At 39.2% G+C, this 21,383-nt stretch overlaps 1 long non-coding RNA gene across 1 annotated transcript in view; it reads right to left on the bottom strand.

Annotated features, from left to right (window-relative positions):
- Positions 1-21,383, bottom strand: part of LOC110290586 — a 252,499-nt gene that overhangs the window by 98,522 nt on the left and 132,594 nt on the right. Inside the window, exons 3-4 of the long non-coding RNA XR_002377461.1 lie at positions 15,630-15,902; positions 11,057-11,119 (exon numbers count right to left, since the gene is read on the bottom strand). This is a non-coding gene — a long non-coding RNA (uncharacterized LOC110290586). The remainder of the gene's footprint in view (positions 1-11,056; positions 11,120-15,629; positions 15,903-21,383) is intronic.

Raw genomic sequence — 21,383 nt, 5'->3', positions numbered from 1 at the left:
AATGGAGGAGCTAGAGAAAGTACTCAAGGAGCTGGGGGGATCTGCAACACTATAGGTGGAACAATAATATGAACTAACCAGTACCCTCGGAACTCGTGTCTCTAGCTGCATATGTATCAGAAGATGGCCTAGTTGGCCATCAGTGGAAAGAGAGGCCCATTGGTTGTGCAAACTTTATATGCCTCAGTACAGGGGAACGCCGGGGCCAAGAGGTGGGAGTGGGTGGGTGGGGGAGTGAGTGGGGGAGAGTGTGGGGGACTTTTGAGATAGCATTGGGAATGTAAGTGAAATAAATACCTGATTAAAAAAAAGAACAAATGGTACTCTTCCATAGCTATTGAAGGAATTACAGAAGGCAGTTTGTGAATGTGATCCAACAGTTTTTAAACTATGAATAATACATATTTTATATAATTATAATAATGGTATATGCAGTAGTGCTTCATGTTCTACATTTGATCATCTTTCTTATAATTAGCTAGTTTAATTTCTTTGAATAAATAGTTGACTTCTTATATATGCTAGGTAGAAATATTAATAAATAAAATAAGAGGGTGGGGAAATTATAGCTCAAGCAGCCATGGCCCGCCATCGTGTTAATGTGTGTAGTGTCTGCATGCACAGAGAAAAAAGACACTGTCCCTACTTTGGAAGGCAGAGGAAGGATCTCAAATGAGGACATGGCTTTCAAGCTGAAAGAGAAAGGTCAATTGGTAGGCAGGCTCCTAGAGATTCACAAATGTTACAGCAAGAAGAAAAGCTGTGTGTAAAGAGCTTGGGCTAGAATGAATAGAACATGACAAGTTCAGAGATCTGGAGGGAAGCATGTGACAGTACTAGAGACTAGAGAGGTATTTATGTAGACTATGAAGTACATGAAGACACAATACACAGCAGCACAGATAGCCTTGAACATGAATACTGTGATGAGATAAGAGATACTGAGTCCAAGTGATGAGGGTTGAAAGAAGCCAAGTAGCATGCGTGGAACTATAGGGATGGGAGAGGAGAAGAGTGAGGAAAGAGGCTTAACAAGATGAAACCCAGGTAGAGGGTGCAGCTGAATGTTGAAAAGTGACTATGCGGAACTTCTGCTTCTGTGAGGCAGCCAGGGAAGGAAGTAAACAAAGCAAAACATGAACTAATCCTTCTGTCTCATCCTACTCAATACTGGAGTTGGAGGAGTGAGTCAGCTGACTACATGCAATCATGCTACACGCATGCATCAAAATGTCACACTGAAACCCCACCCCAAAGCCAAGAAGTTAGTTGAAACTGATACCTCCTGAGAGAGGGGATGTAAGTCCTCTCTACTGTAATGACACTGGGTATATACCAATCATACTCCAGGAAAGGTCTCATGCTCAGTTGTAGTTGGCCAACACAGTCTCCATGGTTTCTCTCTTTTCTTTCCTTTTTCCCTTTTGGCTTTGTTTTCCTTCAATTCTTTAAAAAAATCAATTAATCAAACTTTATCATAGGGAAAATGAACACAGAGTTGGGTTGGATTGGAGGGGAGAATATTCAGGAAGAAGTGGGAAAGGGAAGGAATATGAACAACATATATTGTATAAAAATTAAAGAATTAAAAGTCTCAATAATATCCATTCTTTACAATAGATGTGTGCCAATAATGTTGAGGTTATAGACCTGTATTTGTTATAGGAACTTCTATATGTAAAACCCTTGGAGGGCTGTCAGAGAGTCCAAGTCAAAAGAATATGTCTGCACATGGTCTAGGTGTCTTCTAGCCTGATGAAGAGAAATTTGGGGAAGAGCCTGGATCTGAAGAGTAGGACAGAAGAATGTCAAAGCAGATGAGTTGAATTGAGTCCCATAGTCAGTCAATGAATATGAAGTACTTTCATCAAGATCAGAACCTCAAGCAAATCTTCACCTTGTATTTTAAAGCTTAATTATATTGTTGACCATTTGTGAAGGGACTCTGACTACGTTTCTCTAGTCAAACAGCTGGCTCTCAGAGTTTCTCTCGACTCTGTATCCTCTAGCTCCTGCTCCCCAGGCTTCTTCCAGGTAATGAGGACATCTCACAGAAACCACTCACTTGACTTGGGACATCTGACAACTTTGTTACAGTCTTGATGGGCTCCTGCAGCCAGGTCAATCTGTGGTGGGAAGCATGGTGGGGACAGGAGAACTTGTCTTCTGTTCTTATCAGAGATTGTAGTTGGGGGTCTCCTTCTCCTCCTCCAGCTCCTTGAGAACTTTTTGTCTCTGACAGTGCTGAGGCTTTTCATTGTCTCCCCACCTGCACTGCAGGGAGGAGGCTTCTCTGGTCTTGGATCCTCGAAGAGTCTGCCTTTAGCTCCCTGATCAGTGTCTCATCCTTTACCACAGGATGTCCTTTACCACCTAGCTATTTGAAAGAGTAACTGTTTTTCTTTGTTCTTTTTTTTTTTTTTCATAATGAAAATTCCAAAAGGCACCGTCAATAAGACAAAAAGGCCACCAACAGATTGGGAAAGGACCTCTACCTATCCTAAATCAGATAGAGGACTAATATCCAATATATATAAAGAACTCAAGAAGGTGGACTCCAGAAAATCAAATAACCCCATTAAAAAAGGGGCTCAGAGCTATACAAAGAATTCTCACCAGAGGAATACTGAATGGCCGAGAAACACCTGAAAAAATGTTCAGCATCCTTAATCATCAGGGAAATGCAAATCAAAACAACCCTGAGATTCCATCTCACACCAGTCAGAATGGCTAAGATCAAAAATTCAGGTGACAGCAGATGCTGGCAAGGATGTGGAGAAAGAGGAACACTCCTCCACTGTTGGTGGGATTGCAAGCTTGTACAACCACTCTGGAAATCAGTCTGGCAGTTTCTCAGAAAATTGGACATGGTACTACTGGAGGATCCTGCAATACCTCTCCTGGGCATATATCCAGAAGATGTTCCAAGCAGTAAGAAAGAAACATGCTCCATTATGTTCATAGCAGCCTTATTTATAATAGCCAGAAGCTGGAAAGAACCCAGATGCCCCTCAACAGAGGAATGGATACCAGAAATGTGGTACATTTACACAATGGAGTACTACTCAGCTATTAAAAAGAATGAATTTATGAAATTCCTAGGCAAATGGATGGACCTGGAGGGCATTATCCTGAGTTAGGTAACCCAATCACAAAAGAACTCAAATGATATGTACTCACTGATAAGTGGATATTAGCCCAGAAACTTAGGATACCCAAGATATAAGTTACAATTTGCAAAACACATGAAACTCAAGAAGAACGAAGACCAAAGTGCGGACACTTTGCCCCTTCTTAGAATTGGGAACAAAACACCCATGGAAGGAGTTAGAGACAAGTTTGGAGCTGAGACAAAAGGATGGACCATCTAGAGACTGCCATGTCCAGGGATCCATCCCATAATCAGCCTCCAATCGCTGACACCATTGCATACACTAGCAAGATTGTGCTGATAGGACCCAGATATAGCAGTCTCTAGTGAGACTAAGCCGGGGCCTAGCAAACACATAAGTGGAAGCTCACAGTCAGCTATTGGATGGATCACAGGGCCCACAATGGAGGAGCTAGAGAAAATACCCAAGGAGCTAAAGAGATCTGCAACCCTTTAGGTGGAACAACATTATGAACTAACCAGTACCCTGGAGCTCTTGACTCTAGCTGCATATGTATCAAAAGATGGCCTAGTTGGCCATCACTGGAAAGAGAGGCCCATTGGTTGTGCAAACTTTATATGCCCCAGTTCAGGGGAATGCCAGGGCCAAAAAGTGGGAATGGGTGGGTAGGGGAGTGGAAGGGAGGGTATGGGGAACTTTTGGGATAGCATTGGAAATGTAATTGAAGAAAATACTTAATAAAAAAAAAGAAAATTCCAAATTTAACCAAGGAGATGACTCAGTTCTTTCAATAAGGCCTACTCTTTCGCACATTTGACAGGGAAGATGAGCCAGAGGGTTTGGAGGTTTGTAAAGGGTTCAGTTCATATCCATTGTGAATATCTACTGAGAACTGGAAGTTGATTGACATACCTCTTTGCCATCTTTCTTGTACTTTCTCAACATTGCAGATGGTGAAGGGTTCCATGAGTGGTTTACAGCTAAGGTTTAAAACTCTGTGGGGTATGAGCTTGGGATTTAAAATCTAAAAGCCGTTGTGACATTTCCCTGATATCTTTATTGTCTTCTTTGTCAGCTTCAAGCTGAAAATCTACCTTCATTTCCCTCTTTCCATTTTCTATTTTGTTCCACAACTGGGAAAATATGACCAATAATTTAATAAAAGAAACACTTGAGTAACAAGAGACCCTTTCAAGGAGATGTGGCTGTCTAATGGAGAATTATTACACCGTATATTTATCATAGCTGCACAGCAGAAGCAGATCAAGGAGCAATGATGGGTTGTTTTCCTTCTGCATATGTGTTTTTTGAGAATGTGGGCAATGAACAAAGGAGGAGGTTAAAGCAATTTAAAGGAAACCATTCCAGTTGAGGTAATGTGCCATCTGTAATTATTGAAGCATTTTTTTTTCTGAGAAGGAATCTAGTCAACACATATTATTTGAATAAAATTATACCAAATGAAATGACATTCTCTTAAATGTTTCAATTACGTTTGTTGATGTTGTTGTTCAGCGATTGGAATCAAACCCAGAAATTTGTCCATGTTAGGCAAATATTCTACCACTGAACTAATTTCATTTTCTGTTATTATTAAAAAGAAATACTTTTAACTTATGGTAGGTTTAAAATATTTTAGAAGAATAACTGTCAATATATCAACCTGAGAGCTGGCACTCTAGTGTTTAAATGAACTGAATAGGGTCAAGTGGCTAATCAGAGTGAGTTTGTGACTCTCCTCAATTTTGTAATCAAAGGTATTCTAGGAGTGATAGATTTGTAGCTCCTTGAAAACAAATATCCTTCTGTAGGATACATTTTTTTTCACGTGAACTTAGAATCCAATAGCATTGTGCTATAATCTGCTAAACATTGACAGCTCAGAGGCACAGGTAGTATAGATTTCTCCTTATTTTCCTCTTGGTCTTCTATAAATGATCTATTTGTAGATGTCAATAAAATGGATCAATGTCTCAAAAGACATAGAGAGCTGACAGAGTTGGGTGCAAGACATAGTCTAGGGAAAAAAAACACACTTCTGAATTTGTGATGTAAACTTCTACTTCACTCAAGAGTGGACTGAGCACAGGGTTCCCAGTGGAGGACTTAGAGAAAGGACTGAAGGGGCTGAAGGGATGAACAACAATATCAACCAACAAGACCCTCTAGAGCTCCCAGGGACGAAACCACCAACCAAAGAGTACACATAGAGGGACTCATGGCTCCAGCCACATATGAGGCAGAGGATAGCCTTGTTGGGCATCAATGGGAAGAGTGGCCCTTGGTCCTGTGAAGGCTGGATGTCCCAGTATAGGAGAATACCAGGGTGGGGAGGAAGGAGAGGGTGGGTGGTCGGGGAACACCCTCATAGAAGCAGGGTAAGGGGAGATGAGATAGGAGGTTAGTGGAGGGGAAACTGAAATGTAAATATATAAAATATCCAATAAAAAGGGTGGCTTCTCTGCTTTAGTAGCCTTCTACAAATGTGACAAATAGTTACCAAGGTGTGCTGCAGCTGTAGCCTGGCTATATTACCAACTTTTTGATGTGTGTGAGTGTGTATATATGTGCTTGTGTGTGAGCGTGTGTGATGTGTGTGTGTGTGTTATATGCTTATATAAACTCAGACATGTGGTTTACACACTTGTGCAGATGACTGTAGAGGCAAGAGGGTGATAGGGGTATATCTTTCTCAATCACTTCTTGTCATGACTTATAAGAAAGATCTGTCATTGAACCTTGCTGTTTTTCACAGCCTGGGCAGGAGGTAGCAGTTGCGAGGTTATCTCTGCTAGTGGCCATGCTCCACTTTTCGATGGCTTCTAGGGATGCAAATGCTGATCCTCAAGCTTGCTCAGCAAGCATTTTAACCACTAAGTCATCTCCCCTGTTGGTGACTTCCTGGTAAGTAAATGACCTATTATATTCATTTCTCTGTTTCTACATCTGCAAAATGTAGACAATGTGATATTATGAATTGAAAGATTGGATCTTACAGGATCTTATATCAATTTAATGAGAAGAATCTATACCATTGGTTTATTCTACAATGTCCTACAATGATATACTCTTCAAACATTTATAATTAAGCCTATTTTGCTAATCAGCAAATAATTATACATTTAAAACATATTCACACAATCTTTATGTGATTTGGTTGTTTAATGCTTTGTAGAACCCCATTAGATATCTAACCCGATATCGCAACATAAAATTTGAAATGGGCTTTTACTTAACTCAAGTGTCCATTATGTAGGTATCCCTAACATTTCACTACGGACTTTGGGGAACAGTAACCCATGGGTAAACTCTTTACTTAAGCAAATGATGAGTACTCCTTTCTATTCATGAAGGCAATCTTCTGGGGGGCGGGAGTGAAAAGGTCTCTCCTTCCTCACTTTCATCTGCAAACAAACTGCCTGTGTGAAGGAGACTGGAGTTTTGTTGTTTCAAACTTAACAAATGAAAAGGGGGAACTTTCTTCTTTTTCTGTTTTTTAATCCAGTGGATCATAATTCTTAGCCACACTCTGATGTATGTCTTATCATCACATAAGACTCATATTAACTTCAAAGGCAGTGACACACAATGGCACATGGAGTGGGGAGAAACATTTCCAGGACATAATGAAGTATTATCTGAAGCAGGGATGAAGCAGATGTCTTGGGAGGGGAAACAGTAGCAGTGTGGTGAGCCAGAAAGCTGCCAGAGGCGGCGTAGGCCACTCATTCAGCCTTATGGAGATCATACTGCCAGTCAACCAAAAGTTTGGAGCCAGGGGGGAAAAAGCACGTTGGAAGCACTGGAGACACTGCTTGAAGTAGAGGCCAACTTACACGTGTGTGACTTGGCAGAGGGTACAGGACACTCATAAATCTTCCCAGTTTCAGAGAACTGGGGGATTTGAGAAATGACCATGACCCACGTGGGCCTAAAATGGAACAAAGATTCATGAATTTATTCAGGGCCACTAAAGAGAGGCCAAGGTCATACCTCCTATTTTACAGACACTTCCCCCCCCCAACCAACCTCCGCCCACACTACTGTTGTAGAGCCCGTTCTGAAGTGGCAAAGTTCTACTTTGGTTTACCTCAAGTGTTCTTGGGAAGCTTCAAAGCTCCATACCCTAAGGGTTGTGCAAAGGGAGGCAAAGACCATCCTTATTTTGGGCAGGAAGAGAGTTTAATTTTTCCAGGTATCAATCCATGGGATAGATACCATTACCCAGGAAACCCCAGGCTTCAAATCCTGGGCTAGGCCTACTGATTGGAAATACAGAGCTAACTACAAAGTGATGTGTTAGTGAAAGGGGCATGTGAGGAGTTAGGAGATCAGCAGTTGCCAGGCACAAATCTCCCTAGATTTCCTCGGTGACTGTAGTGCTTAACTTGCAGTTGAGCAAAGGAAAGGTGTTGCAGGAAACTGTAACTTCAGAGAAAGTGCCTATTTTATTGCTCACTTCACAGTGCTCCCAGAATGGCTAATAGAGAAGCTGTACCGCAGGATTACCACTGCCTGCTGCCTCGGCTGAGTTGTTAAGGAATCTGATTAATGGAGCAAATATGGTTTTGGCATAACAATCAAGATGGGTTCCTTAGACAAAGCAAGACTTGTCTGCTTTACCCAATGCCCATTCAAGATGGACAACTCGACATTTTTAAAATGGAAAGCAGATGTTTGGTACAAAGCTTTAAAAGTGTCAGGTATAGATGAAGGACCCTGGCTACTTAGATGGATGGGAGCCAGGGAAGGAATGTGAAGAAATCTGACATTTCATTCACCAGGCATGAGTGCGTTCCAAAATAATCAGTTTACTACCAAAGAGAGAGAAGTTGTGTAGAATAGGTTGGTTAGGATAAGAAATGGCTTATGAATGCCATAGAAAATTCTGATAATTATTATTCTCAACAATTAACTTGTCCTATCATCATCTTTAAATCAACTTTAATAAAGAGAAAAAGCTTCAGATTATGTTATAGGCATAAAGTTAGTAAAGACACATTTAGAGTCAGTCCACCTAAAGCACCCAGGAAGCTATGTAGGATTTTTATGTACATCATTTTCAGTCTTCTCAACCAATGGAAAAAATGAACATCTGCATAAACAAATGTACACTTTGAAATATTAAGTATGTAAGACTGATTATTGTGTGTTTTGAATGGCAATGGTGTCATCTGGGGAACTTTTAAAAAGCACTTATTCTGAGCTTTCCTCTCATGTATTCTGATTCCCTTCATCTCTTGTGGGGCTGGACATTTGAATATGTTAAAGCTTCCCAGTTATATTAGTCTGTAACCAGATTGAAAAGCACTATAACAATGTTAGAAGTCTAAGATATAGGAATATATTCCTACTTTCTTACCTTGCTCTTTACTTGTGTGTGCCTTAGGCTAGACAGAGCCATTGCTGATATGTGTTTCTAGAAGCAGGTGCCCCTATTTACATTCTTAATAATTCTGCAGGGCAGTCAGCAAGAATGTGGATGTGAAAGTAGAAACACCTACTTTGAAATACTGAATCTCACTTAGGAGCCATGTAACCTTGTTTATATTGCTTACACAGTGTAGTCACTTTTTGTGTGGTACTAACAATGAAGACTACCACCTAGAGTTTGTACTAAGATTATATGTGAATGAGATACACACCAAGCCTGGCTTTAATTCTGAGTCACTGGCACCCAACACATAACCTTTTTTGCAATCATTAAACCATCAAGTTCATCAGGCCAGCTTTCTACATCATTCCTTGGCCTTATTATCATGTATTTAACAAAAATGGAGATATATGCAGGTCCGTCTTTGGCTCTTATGAAGTGTTCCTCATAGATAGGGTAGACTGCATACTGTGACCGGGTGTCTGGGGTGATTCTTATGTTCAATGCATAACTAGTCCAATCCATTTTGCTTAAATGGAAACCAGTAGAATTTTGCTTCCTTCTCCTTCTAGCTGTTATGGTTCTGGTTTGTCAGGGTCCCTGAAAACCACCAGCACAAGGTGTCTATAAAGGAGACACAGAAACTGATGACAATGTACTTTTGTAGACACTTAGTCAAGGTTGTTGACTGACTTTGTATGAGAAAACAATTTTTTATATTGAAAATATATTCTTTGATCATACAACATATCCTGATTATAGTTTTTCCTTTTTCTATTCTTTCAAGTTACTTCATATCTCCTCTCCCTTTCAGATGCACTCCCTTTATGTCTCTCACAAACATGACAAAATAAACTAAAACAATAGTTATTATATTGAAGTGGACACAACAACCCAACAGGAGAAAAAGAGTTCCAAGAGTTGGCAAAAGAGTCAGAGACCCTCTTCTCACAGTTGGGAGTCCCATAAAAATACTAGGCTAGTAGCTATATTATATATATAGAGGACCTGGTATAGATCCCCATGTAATTGCTAATTAAAGATGTCCACTTTGACAGTATATAATTTTGAACTCAAATTTTTTGGGAGATATCTTCACAAAGGCATGAATCTGTTATGATCATATTTTTGAAAGAGAGAACAAACGAGTGTTTTCCTCAAACCTTCCGAGCATATTCCTGGTAAGAAAACTCTGGAACTCATAGTTTGGAGAGAAAGTCGCATTAAGACCACTCAAGCATACTTTGTGGACTCTGTTCTCTTTTACTTCTTTTGCTGGCACCACTTTCCAATGGCTAATACATTCCTCCTCCCCATACCAAAGGCTGAGGGTATCTTACGTTCATCACCACCAAGCCATTCTTAAGAGGACAGGGTGGCATGAAGGCTGTGCCTTTTACTAGCATGTTATGGGGGTATGAGTGAAACTGAATCCCACAGGCTCATAGGAGTAGTACAATTAGGAGGTGTGGCCTTGTTGAAGGAAGTATGTCACTAGGGGTAGGTTTTATGGTTTCAGAAACCCAAGCCAGGCCTCGAGTCACTCTCTTTTCCTGCTGCCTACCAATATGGATGTAGAACTACCAGCTCCTTTTCCAGTGCCCTGTCTGTCTGCAGGCCACCATACTTCCTGCCATGATAATAGTGGACTAAACCTCTGTCCTGTAAGCCAGCCCCAATTAAATGCTTTCCTTTAAAAGGGTTGGTGTGTTCATGCTGTCTCTTCACAGCAACAGATACCCTAACTTAGGCACATGCCAAATTTGGAAGGCTCATTTCCACAGGGAGTCATTGTCCCATGAAGTAGTGGGTAAACAGTATGTGCGACCTCTTCTCTGTCTACTATTCTAAGTGCCAGGCCATACCTCACATCAGAATTCTTAAATATCAAGAGCTTCTGAAATAACAAATTACAGGAACCTTCCAACAATGATTTGTTTGTGGAGCTTACTTAGACATTTAGTCATTTTGGTGGCTAAACCTAAAACCATGAGAAACAACTGCCATTAAGTCCTTTGTAGAAGCCAATGTGTGTAGCCCAGCACACAGGTGGCAGAGGCCCACGGATCATGACTTTGAACTCAATAAGAATTCATGTCAAAAACCAAAAAGAAAAGATTATAATTTATATTCTTTGTTGCTATAGCCAGAGAATTGTTGGAAAACAGTACAATGGTCAAACTGGAATCAACCAGGAAATGGTGTTCTAGAGACAGAAAGATGTAAAATGAATTAGGATAGCCATGGTGTGCTGCTAGAGCCACTGGCTAGCTTCTTGGGGCTTACCAAACTAAGCCTGCATGTCTGTTGTGCCTTGGTCATTGGCTCTTCATCAAAGATCTTCTCTTGGGGACTCTGGCTGATAACACACTCATATCCAGAACACTGATTGTTCCGGTGGCTGGAGAAGAAAGCTCTTGAAGTCATGGGTCACAGAGCACACACATCATTTTTGCTTGTAATTGATTGGCCAGGACTAGCCAACCATTTGTTCAAAGAGACAAGCCAAGGCTATTTGGGGTAAAGTACTAGCAATTACCACATATGCATTTAAAGCAGCGGGACTTACCATTTCTATATAGTTCTTCAAGTAAATGGAAAGATGACTGTTCCTTTAGAGTAAGTATATTGTCTATTAAATCATAGTCATAGAAAAGAGACTTGTGAATATATAAAAGATTTCTTTCAGTCATTATACAATTGAAATCCTACTTTAATATATATATGTACATATATATATATATTTATATAATCTGTAAAGAATACATCAATATATTTGATTTTCTTTTCTTCAGATGCCAGAATTCAAAAAAAAAAAAAATAACTGTGAGCAAGCATAGGCTTTCTCTAGAGAAAACCTGAGGCCAAGGCTTCCAGTAAGAGTGGCATTGCTAGGTGAGAAGACACGGTGAGTTTATTTTTCATTTTAAAAAGACATGATAAATTTCTTTTTCATTTTAAAACTCTCAGTTTCAACATATGTGTGTATATATAATGTTTACATATGTGTTTTTTATAAAGGAAAACATAAAATATTCTAGGAGACAAAATGCTTGAGAAACAAATACTTGGTGGATTTTTTTTTTTTTTGCATTGGATATAAACCCAGATTATTTACTATAGGTCGTTAACTAGGAACAAAACCTCCTTTTCTTCTAGAAGTTTTAAAGTAATGTTGACTGTCATCAGTTCTGAGGGTTAGAACTTGTCAAGGGACAGGAATGGTGGAGGCTGTTACAGTCTATTCCTGCTTTGGCTTTAGTTGTTTTGCTTACTTAAAGCAGTGTAAGATACACACAAGGCTGTTTGTCAGGAAAAAAAATCCTTTGTCAAATTTTAGTTCGAGCATTTAAAAGAATGGCTGTCTTTTAAGTTTGTTTGTTTGTTTGTTTGTTTTATTGGTTTTTTTTTTGTTTTTGTTTTTGGCTAAAATCCAAAGTATAAAAACATAATATATTTTAGATTTTTTATTGAATTTAAATTGGCTACAGAATTTTCAAAATTTCTACTTTTAAACTGTTTTGTATATTTTAGTAATTTTCTTCTTTAACTTTCTCTTTTCAGCCTCCCTCTCTCCCATAGGAAGACCCTTCCCATGTTCACGTCTTTTCGTTTTTAATTTCTTATCTGTTGAGTTTGTAATCTGTATGGCTGTGGGTTTAGAACTATACAATTCACCCAGGTCGACTCATTGGTAGGGATACAATTTTAAGAAATAATTCAGCATATTAGTAGCAGATAGCAGATCAAGGATTTCTTAATAAAGAACAATGAGGGCTGGAGAGATGTCTCAGAGGTTAAGAGCATGGACTGCTCTTCCAGAGGACCTGAGTTCAATTCCCAACAACTACGTGGTGACTCACAACTATCTGTAATGGAATCTGATGCACTCTTCTGGTGTGTGTCTGAAGAAAACTACAGGGTACTCATATAAATAAAAATAAATAAATATTTTTAAAAAGGAGGAAGTGGAGGAGGAGGAGGAGGAAGGAGGGAGGAGGAGGAAGAGAAGGAGAAGGAACAGAGAGATAACAAGGGACCTGAGGCTACTTTTGAGGGAAATGGGCATATCTATCATTTTGAATGTGGAAATGATCTTATGACACATCGTAACTATCTGAATTGTTTATTTTAAATATGATCATTTACATTAGGTGTACAAATATATATTAAAAATATAACTCAGCCTTGACTATCAATAGTAGAGCTCGATAACGTTTCTGTTGAATTAAATTACCAAGGTACAAAGATCAAGCTTATAACCCTAACTTGTTATGTTTATATCAAAACTTAAAGCTTGGAATGTGAAATTTTTAGATGGCACTGAGCTAGAGGGAATGAGAATGTAATGTAGTTAAGATCACTATGAAGGACATAAAGTTAGTAAGCTGGAAGTTAACTAGTAGCTGATGCCAAGACTCCAGCTGGCTGGACAAAACCGACATTTTAAACTATTGTGTCCACTTCTGTTGAATGCAACTGTGATCTACAAACCTGTCCCATGAATGGTGCTCACCTAGAGTTTGTCACTATGATGAACTAACATGCCTCAGGTATAGTTCAAATGGCCAGAAGCATTTCATATAAACCCATAATGCTGTTGTGAAAACAATGTTAGAAATATCACTCGCTGAACGAAGGAAAGTGGAATATAAATTTCCAAGGCAAACATCAATTCATGAGTGCTAACAAATAACATAACAGTGGCAATACATGTGGTTATTGTGTAAAATTTTTTCTTAAGTATTTTCAGTGCTTTATACTTTTGGATCATCATGTGACTTTTTTTAAAACTCCAGACTAACAATGAACACAATACCAAGCTTCTAGTCATAACTGAGCCTACTTCTATAAGAAGAAATGCAAAAGTGAGGTATTCTTTTGATCCATCAGATCAGCTGTGGTTATTATGTTCTCAACAAGGACAGAGACATCCGAGTCGCTTTGATCTCCTCACCATTTATAAGGGTCACAGCTGATTGGATTAAGACACACATGCTCTAAAAGCTGTCCTACCATTGAATACATAGAAACAATGTGCGTCTAAGGAGATACTTTCAAAGTCTAAAATATTTATGGATAATAATGGCATTTCAGTTTCAAAAATTATTCATTGAAATTATTATTATCTATATTAATATTTAATTATATATATATATATATATTTTTTTTTTACATTTTAAACAGAACTTCAAACTGAGTGGAAAACAAACTCTCATTTATATAAAAACTCCAGAAGAGACTTGCACCTTGGGTAAAATTGACAGTTTTCAAAGGTTTTTAATTTTTTTTTTTCCTCTTCAAACTGTGGCAGTAGAACTCAAGAAACACTGCTTTTAAAGTTCTAGATGTAATGTTGTTATGCTGTGTGTGAGCACCGTTGCTTCTTCATTTTGTTTGGCACTTAACAGAGCAAATCTTTACGAGGAACTAAAATATACTAAATATTACAGACTAGTGACAGTTGACCCAAATGTAGCTGAGATAGGCATCATGACAGCCACCCAAGGAGGCTCACATGGAGAGCTTAGAAGTCATTAAATATTTTGTTCCAGAAGAATTAAGTATGTAGGACAGAGTTATAATGGAGATTGGTTCACATCATTAAGTAAGCCAAGATTCTCTATTGTATGAACTTCTAAACCAGTGGAGTAGCAATTGGACTGTATAATGCTGTGTATGGCTGGAGACCCAAGGATGGAAGTGTATAAAAGGACAGGGAAGCACACTCCAGGGGCCGCCATAAGTGCCACATTCTGTGCACCCAATATCTAGGGGCCCAAGAGAAGTTGAGTGTTAGAGATACATAAAAAGTGAAATTTGCCCTTCAGCCCCTGTTACTCATTCACTGTGTCATTCTCCCAGCCCTCAATGCGCTGTGTGAGTGTGCGCAGAAGTGGTGTGGACAGAACAACCTCAGTGGTCAGCCTACTGACCCAGATACTGACTTGTCTGGAAACAGAACACCCAGAAATAATATCTTAGCAGCTATCTAGATTTCCTGTAATATGGCCAAACTTACACATGAACTGGCCATTTAACAAAAATCCCAGCGTTCCCCTCACCTTCAATTTTACCTTTGATATTTGCATATCCCTTAAGTCAACTGAGGTGTCCAAACATGAAAGCAGAAATATTAAGAAGCTAAGGAACTCATACATTTAAAAGGTCTATTTTAGTATATTATTATAGCTGTTCTATGATTAGTTATTGTTATTTTATCCCTTACAGTGCTTAAGGAATAAACTAATATTGAATGGATATGTGGATACAAAGAAGACTTGCTTATTATTGAGGTAATGAATATGTAATTAAATTGTATTTAATCATTTAACTGAGTGTGCATATATCATAACATTATATTTTATCCAGTAAATATAGATAATTATTTGTCCATTAAAATACAATTTTAATGATTTTTTTATTAGATATTTTCTTTATTTCCATTTCAAATGTTGTCCCCTTTCCTGGTTTCCCCTCTGAAAACCCCCTATACCCCTCTCCCCCTGCTCACCAACCAACCCACTTCCAGTTCCCTATCTTGGCCCTGGCATTCCTCTATACTGGGGCATAGAACCTTCACAGGACCAAGGGCCTGTCCTCCCATTGATGACAGACTAGGCCATCTCTGCTACATATGCAGCTAGAGCCACAAGTCCCTCCATGTGTACTCTTTGGTTGATTGTTTAGTCCCAGGGAACTCTGGGGATACTTTTTATATTTTGAAAATATAATTATAATATTTCACCTTTCCTTTTCCTTCCTTCCAAGCCTCTTAACTAGCCATCACCTCCTTACTCTCTTCCAATTTCATTGCCTCTTTTTTCATTAATTTGTTAAATACATATATGTATATTCATATATACACAATTATATGTTCTATAATGCTATATAAAATATATTTAAAGCACATATATATATATTTATTTATAAATAAACTATTTTTCTTTAAAGATAAATATAGCCTGCTCAGTCTGTCTAATATTACTTGTATATATGATTTTAGTGCTGACCATTTTGTACTGAATAACCAATTGGTGAACTCCTCTTTGAGGAAGACTATTTCTCCAGCTCTCCTCACTCCATTGTCACCTGCATTTCTTTGTAAAGCTGTTCAGTTCTCCCTGTCCTCTTTAGCATACCTGCTGTTGTCCTTGTTCAGCTCATGTTTAGGCCATCACGCTGGTGAGATTTTATGGCAGTTTCTCACCTTCCTAGGACACCAAGTCACCCATCAATCTCTGTACTCCTCAGAATCCCACAATTTCTCTGCATCCTCTTATGAAGTGATCCTTGAGCCTTAGATGCAGGAGTTGAATCCTTTGGGATTGGGCTCCACATTTCTGCATGCTGTTGATTGTAGCCTCTATGTTCAAAGAGAAGGTTCTTTGATGAAGAGCAAGGACTGCACTTATCTGTGAGTATGAGGAAAAATATTTAGAATGTAGTTAGGGACTATGCTGAAGTACTAAAATGGTGGCTGTAGGCTTTTAAAAATCACCAAATAGAAAAAGAATACACAGCCTGTTGGGGAAGATAAAACATATTAATTTGGATAAGGCAACTTCAATACTGAGTGCTACATGTACCACCTGATAACTGCTGAAGAGAACTTAAGCCAAAATTGAAAGAAAATTTACAATTTATAAAGGAAGGAAGAAGATGGAGAATATCTTTTATTGATGTAAACTAGTTGGGAATTTTGTGGAACTATAGCTGAAGAAAAGCATAGATGTGCATTTAGTGAAATCACCTGGAACTTTGAAAAATCTGGTATCAAACTACTGCTACAGCCCTACCAAGGAAGGTTCTCTGTGAGAGAGATTAGGAAAGGTAGTTTCTGCAGCTTCCCTTGTGACCATGTTGTAATGAAAACCAAAGATGAGAACAGGTAGAGTTTGAACTTCAGGGAGGAAAGGAGAAACTTGACAACTGAAATAGATCTGAATATTTCAAATTATTACCTACAAAAGAAATTATTACCTATTCCCCAGAGATCAGTTCTGTTAAAGGAAGAGAAATACCAAACACTAGAGCCTTTAGCACTCCTGTACCACTGAAGGAAAGGGAAGACACTGGCATGCATTAGTGATGTTCAGAGTCAGAAAGCATGAACCCACCAAGAGTGGCTTAATTGTAGGAACACAGCATATTTGTCATTTGCATATGGCTAAATAAAAGATTGTTTTAAGGCTCCTCTTACCCAGTTTATCAGGGAAAACCATTAAGTAAAATTTATAAAACATATGAATCAGCAAGTACAATAGTTTAGGGGAAGTGGTGAAAGTGACAGTACCAGGGTCACAGAGGAGGGTGTTGAAATGGCCAAGCGAGAACTTAAAATCATATGATTATTGTGATACAGACTCTTAACCCTAGCCCTCTAATTATTATGGCAAACAAGATGCAAAAAGGTAGTAATATAATCACACATATGGAAATACTACAAAGGAGCAATACACAAACGACAACAAACCCTACTAGACATCAGAACGCCATAAAAGAATTCTAATGGGATTCTTGTATCAGACATGCCTGAACACAGAATCTTTGAATTTGGAGATGGATCAATAGAAACTTCCCTAGTTGAAAAACAACCAGAAGAGATGGGAGTAAAGTTAAGCATAAGCTATAAGAACTGTGGAACCGCTGCATGGGTGGAGGGAGAAGATCAGAAAGGAGGAAGGAACAGAGGATATATTTGATGCAAAAGTAACTGGAAAAACTTTCCAAATGAATGCTAAGCTTTAAACTACAGAGCTAAAGGCCCAGAGAATATTAGGCAGGATAAATGTCTAAAAAACCCTCCAATTCCCCAGGCCCTGTGCTTAGGTACATATTATTTAAACCGCAGGAAATCAAAGATAAAGAGAAAATCCCCAAAGAAGATGACAAAACACTTCCACAGAGAAGCAAAAGTAAAGATTAATTTCTCTTCATTATAAGGAAGAAGAAAGTGAAGTGAAATGTTTGTTATAGATAAGCCCAAATGACCCAGAGTTCTCTTCCTGAGAAAATTTCCTTTAAACATGTAAAAGAAAAACAACTGCTTTAGACAAACAAAAATTAAGAAGAGGCATAGCCAGAAACCTGCATAGCAATAAATAGTAGAGAAAATCAGTAGAAGGGAGGAAATTTATATAGGGAATCAACTTAAAGCTATATAAACAGCACTTCAGAACAGGAAGATGTTAATAAATAGAAACAAAGTTTTCCTCTGATTTATTCAACTGATAGACTCAAAGAGAAATTTAAAAGAAAAATTAATTTGAAATGCTAACATAGATGCACTTGAGTAAGTATGCTTATATTCATTTATGTTTAAGGTAAATGATCACATCAATGACTCAAAGAACCAAGAGTACTTGTTTGTAACACATTTGCAACACTCATGAAATGATATGATGAGTCTGAATGTAGACGTGGATTCATTGTGAATATATACAGAAGATGCTAGGGCAAACAATGTAAAGAGGTTAAACATGATTGGTGAACTAGCAAAGAAAGAAAATTCAGTCATAGAAATTGCTAATCAAAACCACAAAACCCAGAAGAATAGTATTTGAAACACAGTATAAACAAAGTATGAGCAACTACAGTGAACATGCTAGATATTAATGGAAATAATTTCAACAGTCATCTTAGAGCCAATTACCTGAATATTAAAAGACATAGTTGAAAGACATTGTGAGGGAGCATTGTAAGACACAATGTGTTATCTGGAAGATAAGGAACTTATTTTACATATGAAGAACCATAAACGAATGGGATATACCAAACACTAGTCAAAAGCAAGCTTCAGTTGCTATACCAATTATCAGAGAGAGCAGATCTAAGAAGAAAATGCACTATCAGAGTCAGGAGATAGTGTCTAAGAAAGTATAGCAATTCTTTTGGGGTGGGGGTGGGTGTCGAGACAGTTTCCCTGTGTAGTCATGCCTCTGCTTCCCGAGTGCTGGGATTAAAGGTGTGTGCCACCACCACTGCTGATGAGCAATTCTTAAGGCAAAGCATACCACAACATTTGAACCCAGGGTGAAAATGAAGGAGGTATAGATTAATCCATTTTAAAGAGGGAAACACCAGTATCTCTGCTTTAGGGGCAGACAGGTCTAGCAGACAAAAGGTAAGAACAGAAATCAGTTCAGAGGTATCACCCAGCATCCGCAGATATTCCAAAGACATTGGTCAGGCTAGCCAACAGCAGGGATGTGTACACTTACAAATTCTTGTGGAACACCTAGCAGAGAGGCCACATTTGAACTCATTAAACAGATCTTTATAAAATTGAAATGAAAGGAAGGATAATGAGTGGCTTCAAAATACAGCCACCTTAGGCTAGAAATTAATAATGGAAGGGTAGTTGGAAAAGACTCCAGCACCTGGATTCTAAGTAGCATAACTCAGAAAAGAAATAGCAAAAGAAACTGTAAATATTTTGAATGAAGATTAAAATGATAAAGTAAAATGTCAAAGATTTTGAATATTGAAAAAAAAAACCCACATTCCCTAGGCAAGTTTCCAGCATTGAGCTTGTTTTCTGTTGGCCATCTACTGCTGGGTGTGCAGCTGACTCCTAAGAGAAGTTTGTGCAGGTGTGGGGAGAGACAGGAGAGAGGGAAAGAGGGAGTGAAAAAACTCTGAAGCTGGTGGGAGTATAGGAGGACTTGATGGAGACCTGGGAGGAGGCTCCCAAGAGCCAATGGGAGTGACCTTAGCTGAGACACATAGCAGAGGGGATATGGAACACTATAGAGGCCACCTCCTGCAGTCATGGAGGATCCCCAGTAGAGGGATGCTGACACCAAACTACCTACAAAACCTTTGAGCCAAAATTTTCCCTGTCTACAAGAAATGCAGGAACAAAGATGGAGCCAAGATTTAGGGAATAGCCAACCAATAACTGGTTCAACTTGAGACCCACTCCATGGGCAAGCACCAATCCCTGACCCTATTGATGATACGTTGTTATGCTTGTAGGCAGAAGTCTAGCATACCTGTCCTCTGAGAGGCTCCACTAAGGAGCTAACTGAAACAGATGTAGAGACCCACAGTCTAACATTAGATGGAGCTAGGGGACTCTTATGGAAGAGTTTGCATTGGGAAGGGCAGGGATTGAAGACACTGAAGGGGACAGGAACTCCACAGGAAGACTAAAAACGTCAACTAACCTGGACCCTTAGAGTCTCTCAGAGACTAGTCACCAACTAAAGATCATCCGTGCCCTGGACAGAGACCCCCGGCATATGTGTAGCAGATATGCAGCTCAGTTTTCATGTGGGTCCCAAACAACTGGAGTGAATGAAAGCTGTCCCTAAAGTTGTTTCCTGTCTGTGGAATCAATTCCCCTAACTGGGCTGCCTTGCCGGGCCTTAGTGGGAGAAGATACAACTAGCTCTACAGAGACTTGATGTGCCAGGATGGAGGAAAACCGGGGGTCAGTCTCTCAGAGGAGAAGCTGGTAAGGGCATGCAGTGATCTACATGTAAAATGAATAAATTAATTAATTAATGGAAAAAACAACAGCTGAATAGAGGGAGGAAAAAGAGTAGTCTGTTAATCCAGTAAGACTCCCTTGGAGAAATGTTCCACTTAGACATTGCTTCTGGGTTAGAGATGGGGCATGTGTCCACTTCTTTTAGATCTAGTCCACCAACTGGTGCAGATCCTTGCAGGCTATGCACATGCTGCCCAGTCTTCATGAGTTCATGTGTGTGCCAATCGTGTTGTTTTAGAGGGTACTGTTTTTGATGTCCTCCAGCTATTGTGGCTCCTACACTCTTTCCATGTCCTCTTGCTCAGAGTTTCATGAGCACTGACTGGAGGGATTTGGTGGCTGAGTGTTCTAAGGTCTCTTATTCTCTCCATAATGTAGGACTATGGGTATCTGTATCTGTCTCCATTTGCTTCAGGAGAAAACTTCTCTGATGATGGTTGAGAAAGGCACTGATCTATGAGTATAGTAAATCATTAGGGGTCATTTTATTGTGTTATTTCTTTCCTTCTTTCTTTAGACTAGAAACATTTTGTTTCACCAGAGGTCCATGGGCTCTCTTGTCTTAGGTGCTTGGTCCTCCAAGCCATGTTGGGTATAGATTCAATCTTGAGGAGTAGGTCTTAATCAGATATAGGTTGATTACTCCCATAAGTATTGTGCCACCATCTCACTAGAATGTCTTGTAGGCAGGACACCATTGTAGATTGAAGGGTTTGTGACAGGGTTGCGTTTATGTTTCTCTTTTGGTGAAGTGCAGAATACCTTTCTGTAACAAAGAATCTAGAATGTAGGAGTGAAGGGTCTGTCTAGCAACCAGCTTCACTTCTCTGTGTTCAGTGAGTTTTGTAATTATTGACTTTAGCAGTGGGAATTTGCCATTAATTTGTGGCGATCATCCTTTCCTAGTGGCAACAGCCTATGTTGTTTGAGAGTTCCCACGTGACCCCTTTGGCCAAGAAGCCAATTAGCTGTAACCCAATTCTAGGACTGGAAGCGTCATTTGATGACAGGAAATGCCCAGTTGACATTCTGTCTCCTCCATTATTTAGTGAGTTCATTTAGATCACCTTCATATATGAATATGTTTTAGCAAGTCCTCTTAGTATCTTCTCTACACCTAACCTCTGCAGTTCTATGGACTGTTGCTTAGTTATCATTGGCTTAGCAGCTAATATCCACACAGGAGTGAATACATATCATATCTTTCTGGGCCTGGGTTTCCGCACTCAGGTTGATGTTTCTCTAGTTCCATCCATTTACCTGAAAATTTCAAGAATTTTTCTTTCGTTTTCCCTTCACTTTCCCTTCCCTTCACTTTCCCTTCCCTTCACTTTCCCTTCCCTTCACTTTCCCTTCCCTTCCCTTCCCTTCCCTTCCCTTCCCTTCCCTTCCCTTCCCT

The sequence above is a fragment of the Mus caroli genome, chromosome 3 (assembly GCF_900094665.2).
Source record: "Mus caroli chromosome 3, CAROLI_EIJ_v1.1, whole genome shotgun sequence".
Lineage (NCBI taxonomy): Eukaryota > Metazoa > Chordata > Mammalia > Rodentia > Muridae > Mus > Mus caroli.
This window is presented reverse-complemented; position numbering and strand designations above follow the sequence as displayed.